The sequence below is a fragment of the Tachypleus tridentatus genome, chromosome 13 (genome assembly GCF_004210375.1).
Source record: "Tachypleus tridentatus isolate NWPU-2018 chromosome 13, ASM421037v1, whole genome shotgun sequence".
In the NCBI taxonomy this organism is placed as follows: domain Eukaryota; kingdom Metazoa; phylum Arthropoda; class Merostomata; order Xiphosura; family Limulidae; genus Tachypleus; species Tachypleus tridentatus.
This window is the reverse complement of record NC_134837.1, coordinates 36,150,402-36,163,058: the sequence shown is the minus strand read 5'-3', so window position 1 is coordinate 36,163,058 and position 12,657 is coordinate 36,150,402. Positions and strand designations below refer to the sequence as shown.

The 12,657-nt window shown below is 36.7% G+C and overlaps 1 long non-coding RNA gene across 1 annotated transcript in view; it reads right to left on the bottom strand.

Annotated features, from left to right (window-relative positions):
- Positions 1 to 6,174: 6,174 nt before the first annotated feature.
- The window catches only part of LOC143238554 (uncharacterized), a 45,600-nt gene continuing 39,117 nt past the window's right edge, over positions 6,175 to 12,657 (bottom strand). Inside the window, exon 3 of the long non-coding RNA XR_013020637.1 lies at positions 6,175 to 6,298. This is a non-coding gene — a long non-coding RNA (uncharacterized LOC143238554). The remainder of the gene's footprint in view (positions 6,299 to 12,657) is intronic.

Genomic DNA, 12,657 nt, shown 5'->3' with positions numbered 1-12,657 from the left:
TTTAAAACTTGAGTAACAATTTTGTCTGATCTCGTTTTATTATTGGAAATCATATATACAGAAACGGAATGTTTGAAAGTTTTCGGGATTTTGTCGATTTGACTGTTTCTGTTGTATTCTTTTTTGGGTGAGAGCTGGTATAAAACATGGTGATTCTTTGATAATTATTTTTTTAGTATAAATGATGTTCTAAATCAGTTCTAATGACGGGAGTGACAGCTGGCTATCTCACTTCATATATGACGCTGTATCAAACAAACTTCATAACCTCTGGAAATGCTAGAGTAGACTTTGACTGTTTTCTTATTATTGAATTTTTCAGTGCCAATATATACATTGTTTACCAAACTTATTACACTGTAGTGCGTTGCCCAAGATATTTTGTTTTTGAAAGACTGGTGCTATACATAGTGCCATCTGTTGGGAGCTCAATATATTTTAAAAAATGTATTAAATCAGACTAATTTGATAACATGCAAAAAAGCTTCTTTTATTTTTTATTTTACAGGGAGGGGGGAAAAGGGGACATAATATACATTAACGTAATTTCGCTACTTCTGTTTTGAAGTTATCGTACATTCAGTGAATTTTTAAGGTCCTGTATTTCATGCTAACTTTACAAACTACGCTTGCTAATGACCATTTCAGTCCCTTATATTATAGGTGAAAGATGTATGTATAGTCAAGGAATTTATTTTCGAATGCATGTCAAAATTGTACTTTGTATCTCGCATTTTCCAATTGCATTCAAACAAATTCGAAAAAGAAGAAAAAAGCATTTTTATGGACAAAATTAGATATATCTTAGATATGATGTGAATGACATTAGTAATATTAATTCATTTATTATTTTAATTTGTTTCTTGTGAAGAGAAAAACCAACACGCTGGGTTAGTGCTGAACTGCTGAGTGCTCTTAAATGCAGTGTTTATTTATGAGCGGGTATGATAACGGAAAGCGGTGATTTAGTTCAGTTTACTGTGTAATAATTTAAAAGAACCACTGAAAAAAACAACGACAATGTAGTCCGTATATTTGTAGTTTTGGGCCCGGCATGGCTAAGCGTGTTAAGGCGTTCGCCTCGTAATCCGAGGGTCGCGGGTTCGAATCCCGGTTGCACCAAACATGCCCGCCCTCCGCCGTGGGGGCGTTATAAAGTGACTGTCAATTCCACTATTCGTTGGTAAAAGAGTAGCCCAAGAGTTGGCGGTGGGTGGTGATGACTACCTGCCTTCTTTCTAGTCTTACACTGCTAAATTAGGGACAGCTAGCGCAGATAGCCCTGAAGTAGCTTTGCGCGAAATTAAAAAAAAAAATGTAGTTTTTCTTCTATTGTTGAGTTGGTTAGTAATATTTCTAGAACTGTAAATATTTGTAAAATCAGAGTGGTCTGCTGGTGTCTGTTTGTAGTTAAGCACAAAGCTATACAAAGGGCTGAAACGTCAGACCAGAAGACGAAAGGCGGAAGACTTTCAAAACGTAGTCCTCTACACTTGTGTCTCCACAACAGGCAGTTGCCGTCCATTCTACAAAGTTTCATCATGAATACTCTGTCTAAGCAATCTATCAAACTGTACAAAGAGTGATCTGTGTTTTTGCCCATCACGGGTATCGAAACCCGATTTCTAGCGTTGTTAGGCTGCAAACATACCGTTGCAGTCTACTAGTAACCCAGCGGTAGACTGATTAGTTCACAACGTGTGTTTGTTCGATTATTTGCAGTAAAGCATAAAGCTGCACAGCGGAATATTTGTGTTCTTCTCACTACGAGTATAGAAACCCGGTTTCTAGCATTGTCATTCTGCAGACATACCGCTGTGCTACTGAAAGGGGCACTTAATTTTGAAACTATTCTGTGCTATTTATCTACATCTTAAAATAAACAAAAGTTAAATATAAAGGAAGCTCGAAAAACACGTGCTCGACTAGAAACCAAGACGCTCGGTTTCAGCTGCAATAATATTCATAATTCTCTGCCTTAACTTTAAATTTTACTCATTTAGTCATGCGTAGCTGCCTTACTCATTTAGTCATGCGTAGCTGCCTTACTTATTTAGTCATGCGTATGTGATGTTTTTTCCTCCTTTTGACGTTATCGTTTCTTGTAGCTAAATTCACTTGTGCAAAATTAGATAGATACACTGAGCAAAATCATGGCTCGCAAGTCTCGGCTTTCGGCATGTTGCCATGCACTTCGACACCTTACTTTACGAGCTGAATACCAAAGATTTGTTTCTTGGTTTTAACACAGTCTCTCTAACAAAATATTCATGGTACTTTAAGAATAGCTGTGTTATAAGAGTGACAGTCAATTCCTTAGCATAAATGTGAGAGGCAGATAGATTTAATACGTTTGCCATAAATACAAAATACTCTCTAAAGGATCTTCCTGTGCGACAGCGCTATGTTTTGGATTTACAACGCTAAAACCACGGGTTCGATTCCCCTCGATGGACACAGTAGATAGCCTGATGTGGCTTTGCCATAACATAACAAGTAAACACTCTCTAGAGGCACGCTGTAGTCTGAGAAAAACATTATAACATCAATGCAGCTTTTAGTCATATATATGGTGAATTAAATCTAAATATTCGTCAACAGTTCACATAGCTGTAAAAAAAAAACTATACGTTGTCCAATCAAAATTATACAGAATATTTATCAGTATCGAAGATATGTAGTAGATTCGAACACTATTAGCGAGATTTTCTGTTATAAGAACGTTAGGGTTTGAATTTTAAATGTAACTCAAACGCGACTTCGTGTAGTGTTCATAATATGCAGATAAGCGCGACATATTGCCAGTGCTGCAAGTTACTACAATGTGACTTCACACTAATGTTCCGAGTATGTTTACTTCCACTCACTCCCCTTTCTTATAAATTCGACAGCAAATAGAATTACAGACCAATTCAATGCTATTCAGTCTACTAAAGCGTTTTGATTGTACATACCAGAAATGGTTGAGTTTGATGTGTTTTGAATTTCACACAAAGCTACACAAGGACTATTTGCTCTAGCTGTCTCTACTTTAGCAGTAATAAATTAGAAGGAAGACAGCTATTTCTCACTACCCATCGCCATTTTTGGGGCTATGCTTTTACCAACGAATAACGGGATTGATTGAACATTATAACGCCACCGCGGCTGAAAGGACGAGCGTATTCGACGATCGGGATCCGAAACTGCGATCCGCGGATTTCCCGTCGAGCGCCCTAACCAGAGCGTGAAGGAATGTCATATTTTTACGATATCAAGTTATGCAACATAAACAGCTTTCCCTTCACCAAAGTCAGCGTTATACACAATAAAGCTTTATATTTTGACATAGCTGTTTTCAAAGACAACTTCAACTAAGAACTCACTTGCCGAAGTCCCAGTGTGTTGACGATCGAAATGACTCATCGAGGACAGCTCAGGACTCGCTTGTGTTCTTGCTAGAAACTCCTTCCGAGTTCAGAATAAATAGTTTAAAATATCACAAGCTTTAGAAGGGAGGTTTGTTTGATGTTATATCACAGCAAGAACGTTAATACTTTCTAACATATTTATTTTCAAAAAGAGCGGGAAACAGAAAGATTTGTCAAAAACTACGAGTGGATTTATTGTCGTATGATAAATCACGCTTCATTGGCATAGAACTGTGTGTATCATATTTATTAATGGCCTGGCATGGCTAGGTGGTTAAGGCGCTCGACCTTTGAGCAATTTGTGGTTACAGTTTATAATCACCATGAACAAAGTTCGCTAATGTATTTGGTATTTAAAACTGAGCAGCATCTTATGCGACTAAACGGTTTTATCAAAGACAAAGGGCTTAAGAGTGAGCGTCCCTAGTTTTGGAAGTCTTGACCACAGAGAAAGCAGTCCTAACGTGCATGGCAGTCGAACAGCGGGACTGACTACAGCTTAATTGATATTCAACAGCTGAGAGTGTGGAACACGTTCAGCAGAATATCGCGGGCTCCAACCTTAAACTTTACGACACACAGCCTGACTATCTAATAACTTGGCGTCGTCTGGTTCTAAGACGGTAAACATGTTGTGGCAAGAAGTTTAAACTTAGAGCATTTTATTAATACGTGAATGATTTCTGCAACAGTTTTTTGTCGAAATAAATAATGTACAGGGTGTTCGGAAAGTCACTGTGCACTAATATATTTATTAATAGACATGTTTCAATATAGAATACAGGAGGTAAATATGAATGACAATTATAAACAATGTTGAAAGTGACCCCCGTTGGCATTAATACAGGCTTGGATCCTTCTTATTTTGTTTCTAAACACCGCTATCAGTTGCTGGCTTGAAATCAAAATCTGAAATAAAATAACATATCATTACAAAACTGCACAGTAACTTTCGGAATACCCTGTAGAATTCTAAAGTTGGCGGTAGAATTTTAATTTGAACCATTCGTTTTTCACACACCATTAGAATCTTATAAGTTTTATTATTATTAGTTATTATTATATTTCCCTCTTTATAAAAATAAGAACGTCTTCTTGTGTTCTATCAAAATTATTTTCTTTTTGGTCTTGAGATATGGATCGTTGTATTATGGAAAGCAAGAAAGAAGAGTAGAGTTTTAGTTCACCCAGGAGATTATCCGGTCACATATGGGTCCTATTTAAACTAACTAAAATTACATTTATTAAATACTTATTTGGATCAGTTCTATTCCCCCAGAACGCATGCATTCGTTTTCTTCTCTAAAGTTTCAAAAATTCCCTTTGATCGCACATACACGAAAATTAAACAATAGCTGAACTATTTAGCTGATCATTATTGCTATTTCACAGTTCTTTTGTTTATTTTTCGTCATGGGATAGAAATCAGGCGCGCAGGGATCAGAGCAACCAATTACCCTTGTGACTCAACTACTGGAAAATTCTGAATGATAATGACATTTGTAACAAAATTTCGGGTTGTATTTAAGCAGATAGGATAAACTTCTCAGAAACCCAGAAAACGTGAGATTAAAACCACGAGCTATCTGTAGCATGTTCTCGTTGGGTGTGAGTCAAGAGGAGTTTGTCCTTCAGCGTACCTCGTGATGAACGTGACAGCACTGACTTTAGACAAGCGTGGATTCCACGGCTGAGATTTTCCACATTTAGTTCTATACCCAGAGCAAATCAAGCGTGAATTTTTAACTCCAAACTAAATTTTCCTTCTCAGAATACAGTAAGCGTGAATTTTGCTTTGTTTGTTTAGTATTTCGCGCAAAGCTACACGAGGGCTATCTGCGCTAGCCGTCCCTAATTTTGCAATGTGAGACTAGAGGGATGGCAGCTAGTCATCACCACCCACCGCCAACTCTTGGGCTACTTTTTTCCAACGAATAGTGGGATTGACCGTCACAATATAACGTCCCCACGGCTGAAATGTCGAGCATGTTTGGTGTGACAGGGATTCGAACCCGTGACCCTCGAATTACGAGTCGAGTGCCTTAACCACCTGGCCATGCCGGACCCACAACTTTCGTAAGCACTTTTACGGTACCGTTTGGCTGGAGTAGTCAGGTTCACAGTGTCAATTGGAGTGTCACGTAGTTTCAGTGTTCCTGTTTATAATCATTCTTACAAATACCACCTGACGTTAAGGTCTTAGTTCGTAACCATTGTTGTGGTATAACATGGCTTAAGTAAACAGGTTTATAACAATTTCTACAGTACCTTTGAGCAATAACGTGTATAATAATATTTCCAGTACCTCGAGCGAGTAATCTGTTTCATAATTATCCTAACATTACGTGGGCCATCATACCCCTTATACTATCACATGGCTTAGTTAACCAGATGTAAAATCATTTCTACAGCATCACATGGCTTGAGAAACCGGGTTTATAATGATCCCAGTAGCACCACAGCTCTTAGTAATCGGGTTCATGAATCTTACAGTACTTTGAACAATCTTATTTTTATTTATTCTTGTGTTACCACACTGTTTTAATTATGGGGTTCGTAGTAATTCTTACAGTATCGTAAGCCTTGAATAATTGCACAGGACCGCCAGTGGTACAATGATATGTATACGGATTTCGATATCCGTGGTGGGCAGAGCACAAGACACCTTTTATGTGGTTTTGTGCTTAATAAACAAACAAAAATAATAATTGCACAAACCTGCGAATTTAAAAAGAGCTCTTAATTAGATGAAATTATTACTTCGTTTACCACAATGAACATTTTTTTATTATTATATTTGTTAACGTCCCCGCTAGTACAGCTGTATGTCTCCGGATCCGGGTTCGATTCCCCTCGGTGGGCTCAGCAGCTAGCCTGAGGTGGTTTTGCTGTAAGAAAACACACATACACTTAACACAAACAAACTAAATATTTTGTAAAAAAAGAGACACTAAATAATAAGGAAGAACACTGATGTTGTATAAACATGTATCTTGATTTTTTTGTGGTGAAGTGCACGTCTTTTAGTTTCAAAACTAAGTATTTTGGTCTTTCTTTCACGTGTTTCGTCTGGAGCATTTCGTTTGAATGACCAGCAGCAATCAGCTGTCATGTGGATGTTCCGCCTTCTCTAACACTTCCTCTCCATTTTCCCCGATGTTTTGACGAAACCCTTCCCTTTGATTTTGCTGACGACACCGACAATGTGAGGAATTGAACTTTGCAGCTCATTATTTCAGATTTTTCGAGCAATATTTTCGTAATTTGGTCATTGTTGTTTTCTAAAACAAAAGCCAATAACATCATAAAGGCAATTCACGTTTCTTTTACAACTTTCGTCATTGTTGTGTTACAACTTTCGTCATTGTTGTTTTACAACTTTCGCCATTGTTTTTTCGAACTATTCATCCACATTTAATTTCCTAATCTGAAGCCCAACAAAAATTTCTTATTTAAGTTTCGCTACCGAAAGACCTGGAAATTGCCCGCGTAGATACTTGAAACGGTTGCCATGTTTCTCTAAGGCATTTAGAAAATGTTTTATGTGAAGTGGAGGTAATAGAACTTTATTTGTGTCAACCCAACTTTCATGTTTAGTGTTTTTAGATCCTACTATCGGGCTGACTTTGTGTGGCCATTGCTTCTTTATCCACTGCTGTCCCATTCACACATACACAAAATGGAAAAGTTATATAACCGAATTCTTTACCTAAAAACATACAAAGGACTTTTAAGTTTCCACAAACTAGCCAACCATGTTGTTTCTATTTGGCCTTAATAACAAGGAGTTTGAGATTTACGTACGTTTCCTTCAAGTGAACTGAATAAGCAACAGGAACAAATGAATATATGTTACAATTGTAAAGGAGAACATCCTTTGAAATTTCTTTTGAAGGTATCGGATAACAATCGCCATTCTTAGTTCATAGACTGCATCTCTTACCACTCAGCAATAAACCAGAAAACTTTCTTGCGAGCCCGGCATGTCCAAGCGTGTTAAGGCGTGCCAATCGTAATCTGAGGGTCGCGGGTTCGCATCCCCGTCGCGCCAAACATGCTCGCCCTTTCAGCTGTGGGGGCGTTATAATGTGACGGTCAATCCCACTATTTGTTGGTAAAAGAGTGGCCCAAGAGTTGTCGGTGGGTGGTGATGACTACCTGCTTTCCCTCTAGTCTTACACTGCTAAAATTAGGGACGGCTAGCACAGATAGCCCTCGAGTAGCTTTGTGCGAAATTCAAAACAAAAAAACAACAAACAAACTTTCTTGCGAAAGGTATTGTGTAAATGTTTTTCTGTACCAATAAAATGATGTCTCTGGAGAAGTAAGCTCTTAGTCCAAACTCTGGACTCCAAAAATGAAGGCTTAAATCTCTCATCAAATTATTAATTCAACTTGTGAGAAGGGTTGTGATTCACTAAACCTATCAAGTTGAAAATAATTCTTCTCATCATTGCTTTTGACATCAGATTCAAAATCTGATGAAACTTTATCGAAAATCTTCAATGGAGTTGGTACAGGCACAACAATCCATGAACAACAGGTCTTATAGGATAAAAATTTTCCTTTTAAATTTTGAATGTTGTAGCCTTGCACGTTAGATAAGCAAAAAATTCATTCATCTCCGTGGTTTCTAGGCTCACACCAGATTACTGTGATTCCAAAAGGCAACGACTTTTTCTTACCTTTAGTCCATTGTCTCAACTATTTGACATAAATGGTGTAAACTTTATGTGTAGTTCATGATTTGTCTTGGTCCTCAAGTGTTATTCCAAAATACGCTTTCCTAACGTATTCTGTAATAACGGGTTTTCCATAATTCAGCTACTTAATTTTTTTTTAATCGCATAAGAATGTTTTTACAAATCGGGAAGAAATAAACGCTTGCTCAGAACGAATTGTTATTTAGTTTCCCACAATGAACATTTTTTATCATTATATTTGTGTGTGTTTTCTTATAGCAAAGCCACATCGAGCTATCTGCTGAGCACACCGAAGAGAATCGAACCGCTGATTTAAGCGTTGTAAATCCGAAGACTTACCACTGTACTAGCGGGGGGCCATTATGTTTGTTATCTTTGGGTTCTAGAACGATCGATAAGATTCTCACTTCGCGAGTGGTCCAGATACATCTGTAGCCAATGGTTGTCAACATTTTAAGCACAACAAAATATGACTAGATTTTAATGAAAATGATTCATTTATGTAAAAGTACATATCATATTTGGTGAAAACTCTATATGTAGTAAAGATAAATGGATATTATTTTTGGATTCACCGAACAGGAATTATTATAGAACATGTAAAAGTTTCAAGACAATAAACCCATAGCAGGCCTGTTTTATCAGGTACTGGAGTTAAAAGCATAAGAAGATTATGTAATTTTCTAGTACTAACTTTCACTACACCCTTGTGCAAATTAATTGAAACAAATGGTCATTTTACAATAGTTTCAATATGGCGGTCGGTGTATTCTCGCTGGACCCGCTGATTTCCTTTAATAGTCATTTTTTCACACAGATGGCGTCATTAGCTGTGTTTTGTAGTACGGTCGATATATTTTTGGGATATATGACGAAATTTTGAGCAATATACGTCATTCAAAATTGCCTTAAAAGGGCAAGGGGACCAGTCAAAAAACAACTTCTTACCAACTCAATGAAGAAAAAACGGTATCAATGGGGTCTGAAATACAAGAACTGGACGCAAGAACAATGGAGAAAGGTGTTATTCAGTGACGAGACTCATTTCTTCGTACAGGGTCAAAGAAGTCTGTATGTTTGCAGATCTCCAGGTGACAAACTTCGAGAATCTCACATCAATCAGTTCGTAAAACATCCCTTGAAGAAGATGTTTTGGAGCTATTTCAGCTACTACAGCATTGAAGGCTTACATATCGTAGAAGATATGATGCGAGGACCACAGTATATCGAAGTTTTGCCAAGAAGAGTCATTCCAGAATTGAAAAATAGATTTCCAGATGGATCTGGCATTTTACAGCAAGATCTGGCTCCGTGCCACACATCGAAACTTGTGAAGAATTTTATGACTACAACACGAACAAAAGTGCTGGACTGGACTGGAAACTCTCTGGACTTAAATCCTATTGAAAATCTTTGGGCGATTTGTAAAGAAAGACTTCGAGGAAAAGACTGTACTACGAAAGATAAGATAATTGAGGCCATAATTGAGGTATGGTACTGCGATCCAAAAATTAGTAAAGATTGCAGTCAACTCGTGGACTCGATGCCAAAGCGGATTAATGATCTTCTGAAAATAAAGGTGGTCATATCATGTATTAATTTGTGAGTAATTTTTGGATTCTCAGAAATAAAACGCAAAAAATTGAAAAAATCGTAATTTTCCGTCGTGTTTCAATTAATTTGCACAAGGGTGTATTAAAAGGATGCTTTGAAAGTTGCTAAAAATTAGTTTTATAAGCTTCAAACATCCAATTTGACTTAAAACTGCATGTTTTATGTTTTGAGACTGTATTTTTTGTACAGGAATTGAAACTATTTTAAATTGGCTAAAAACAAAAGTATTATGAAATAATATATTTTTACATACTTAAAAATTCACATCAAAGTTTTCAACAGCTCTTCTTAATTAAAAATAAATAACTTCTTTTTAATTTCGCGCAAAGCAACACGAGGGTTATCTGCGCGAGCTGTCCCTAATTTAGTAGTGTAAGACTAAAGGGAAGGCAGCTAATCATCACCACCCACCCCCAACTCTTTTACCAAGGAACAGTTAGATAACGCCCCCACAGCTGAAAGGGCAAACAACTTATTAAAACAAATCACTGCGCTGTCCTGAATGGAATAAAATACTATAGATAACAGCGCCTGATTGTATCCAGAACTTCTGTTTCATGGCATCACTGTATGGTTCAAAGCGTTTGAACATTTTTACACATATAAGACGTTCAGACACATTTCGCTCTTGTCAGCAGTTTGTCCAGTGATTTTGTTTCTAACTAATCATTTTCTGCAAAGTATATTTGTATATTTTGTAGAAGTCCAATTTTTTTTGGTTAATTTTCCTAGTAAGCTAAACAAACTTCCAAAGCTTCTCAATAAAATCACATCAAATCAGACTACCTAAATAAATAGAAACTAATGATTAAACAATCAAGTAACATAGTTAGTAGTTAATTTGATATACCGTTCTTCCTTACAATGATTATAATACATTGATCCAGCCACTGAGAGCTCTCTTTGTGAGCGACGTCTTCGGCCGTAATCCCAATAACATATCATAAGTTTTGACCAACTGACAAGATTTACGTTACACTCAGACCTAGAAACTAATAATTCCAATAATATTTTATGAACTTCTGCCAGTTTAGGAGATTCATGTTACATCCAAATTTACATAGTAATAGAACAAAATAATACAAATAAAATTGTATAATATATATATATATATAAATAAATTTAACCAATGCTTTTAAAGACAGTAGCATTAAAAACAAAGAATAGAACATAACTCACTTGCAATACACATACACCATTACCGACATTCGTTTCTTCAAAACTGTCACACCATGCAGTGCATATAATTGTCTATAACAACATTATAATGGTCAATGAAAACCAATCAAGGGTCCTTATGGTGTAATTTTTAAAATATCATTTAACATCTGAAATAAGTTTCCTTGACATATGGTATTCTGAGCACAGAGTTGGCTAATAGGAACACACAGATCATATAGCATAAAACTGATGTTCATGAAAACAAACCAAAACTGTATAATAAACAGTACAAATGTTTATTAAACATGCTGTTGGCTGCGTCTAACACAGTCGGCTAATCCAACTTTAACAATCCATTGCATAAAATGTCCTCAGGCGGTATTTTGACAAGAACAACAAAAGTATTGCCCGTGTCTAACGTGCATCAAACACCACAACAGTTCTAAATTTATGACAAGAAAGGAAAAGGAAGGATAATGTTTATGTTTCGTGTTATTATAGGATAAAGACTGAGGGTAAGTTTCCATATTTCATTAGTTTTGTTTTTAAGTGTAATAAAAGTTCATGTGCTGCGAATTTTTGTGCGTTTTGTAGTTGTTTTGTGGCTTGTTTATTAATTAATCAAAACAAGAAAGGTTGCTTCCATAATACTTTAGAAATAAACCTAAGCAGTTACTTATTCTTTTTCTCCCTCTATTTCTCGATGTTTCAGCAGTAAGTTTGAGGGCTTATATCGCTAAACGAAGTTCAATTTCCGTGACAGAGAGCCCACTGTGCAACTTAGCTTAAAACATCAAAAAGTAACAAATGTTTCAAAACTCCTATTTTATTGCTTAAGCTCAAGGACTATCTTCGGAGAGAGAGACTCAACAAACTATGCTAACCATGTAACAGCCCAGAACCCAACCCTATCGGAAATTGCTGAAAGGTAATGGGAAACTTAGTGAATTAGAAGAAATGCACGAACTCCCTAATCTTCATGCAGCATCATGAACTCACCCTTTCCTCCCTTCAGTTCCTCGTGCATTCTGTATAACGGCGATGTCAAACAGTTATCAAGGCTAGAGGGGCGCAAACAAATATAGATAAAAGAAACCAACTCTGTGACCACTTCATTTCAATTACATTATGGAGGTTGCCTTTAAATCTAGGTGTCTTTACTCAAAGAACGTTTCCATATTTACTAAGTGTTTGTTAATCATCTACTGTACAACGTTTGTCACGGTTGGTTTGTCCATAACGACGCATGTAAGTGTCTGAATAAGTGAAATACAAGTCATTTTCCACCACACGTTGTCCATAACCGTCGTAAATTAGATCTGACACTTCCACAATACACAATCTCGTGGGAAATTATAGGGACCAAGAAATTTGTGAAAATTATTGAGTGAAGCAACAGTTTCTCCGTCTCTCTATATATTCTTACTATTGCAAGATGATTTTAAAGTGAGAGCTTTTGTCTTGTCTAATGGTCATAACATAAAGACGGGCTGCGTTTCAGAAAATAGTAGGTTTGCATCACAAATAGTGCTGAATGCACACTGTACTCCCAAATGCGACTATCTGATAAAGGTCAATATTGTTATTTGTTTCGAAATCAGCCAAACATTTCTTTTTGCAGCAGGTTCAGCTAACCGGCTGTCTTTCCTCTTGTTTATAGTTCAAAATCTGACCCTCGAGGTCTGTGACATGACTGTTTATCCTGTGTCTCACAAAAGTGCATTCAGATTGAAAATACCAATACTGGTACCTGTAAGTCTGAGAAACAA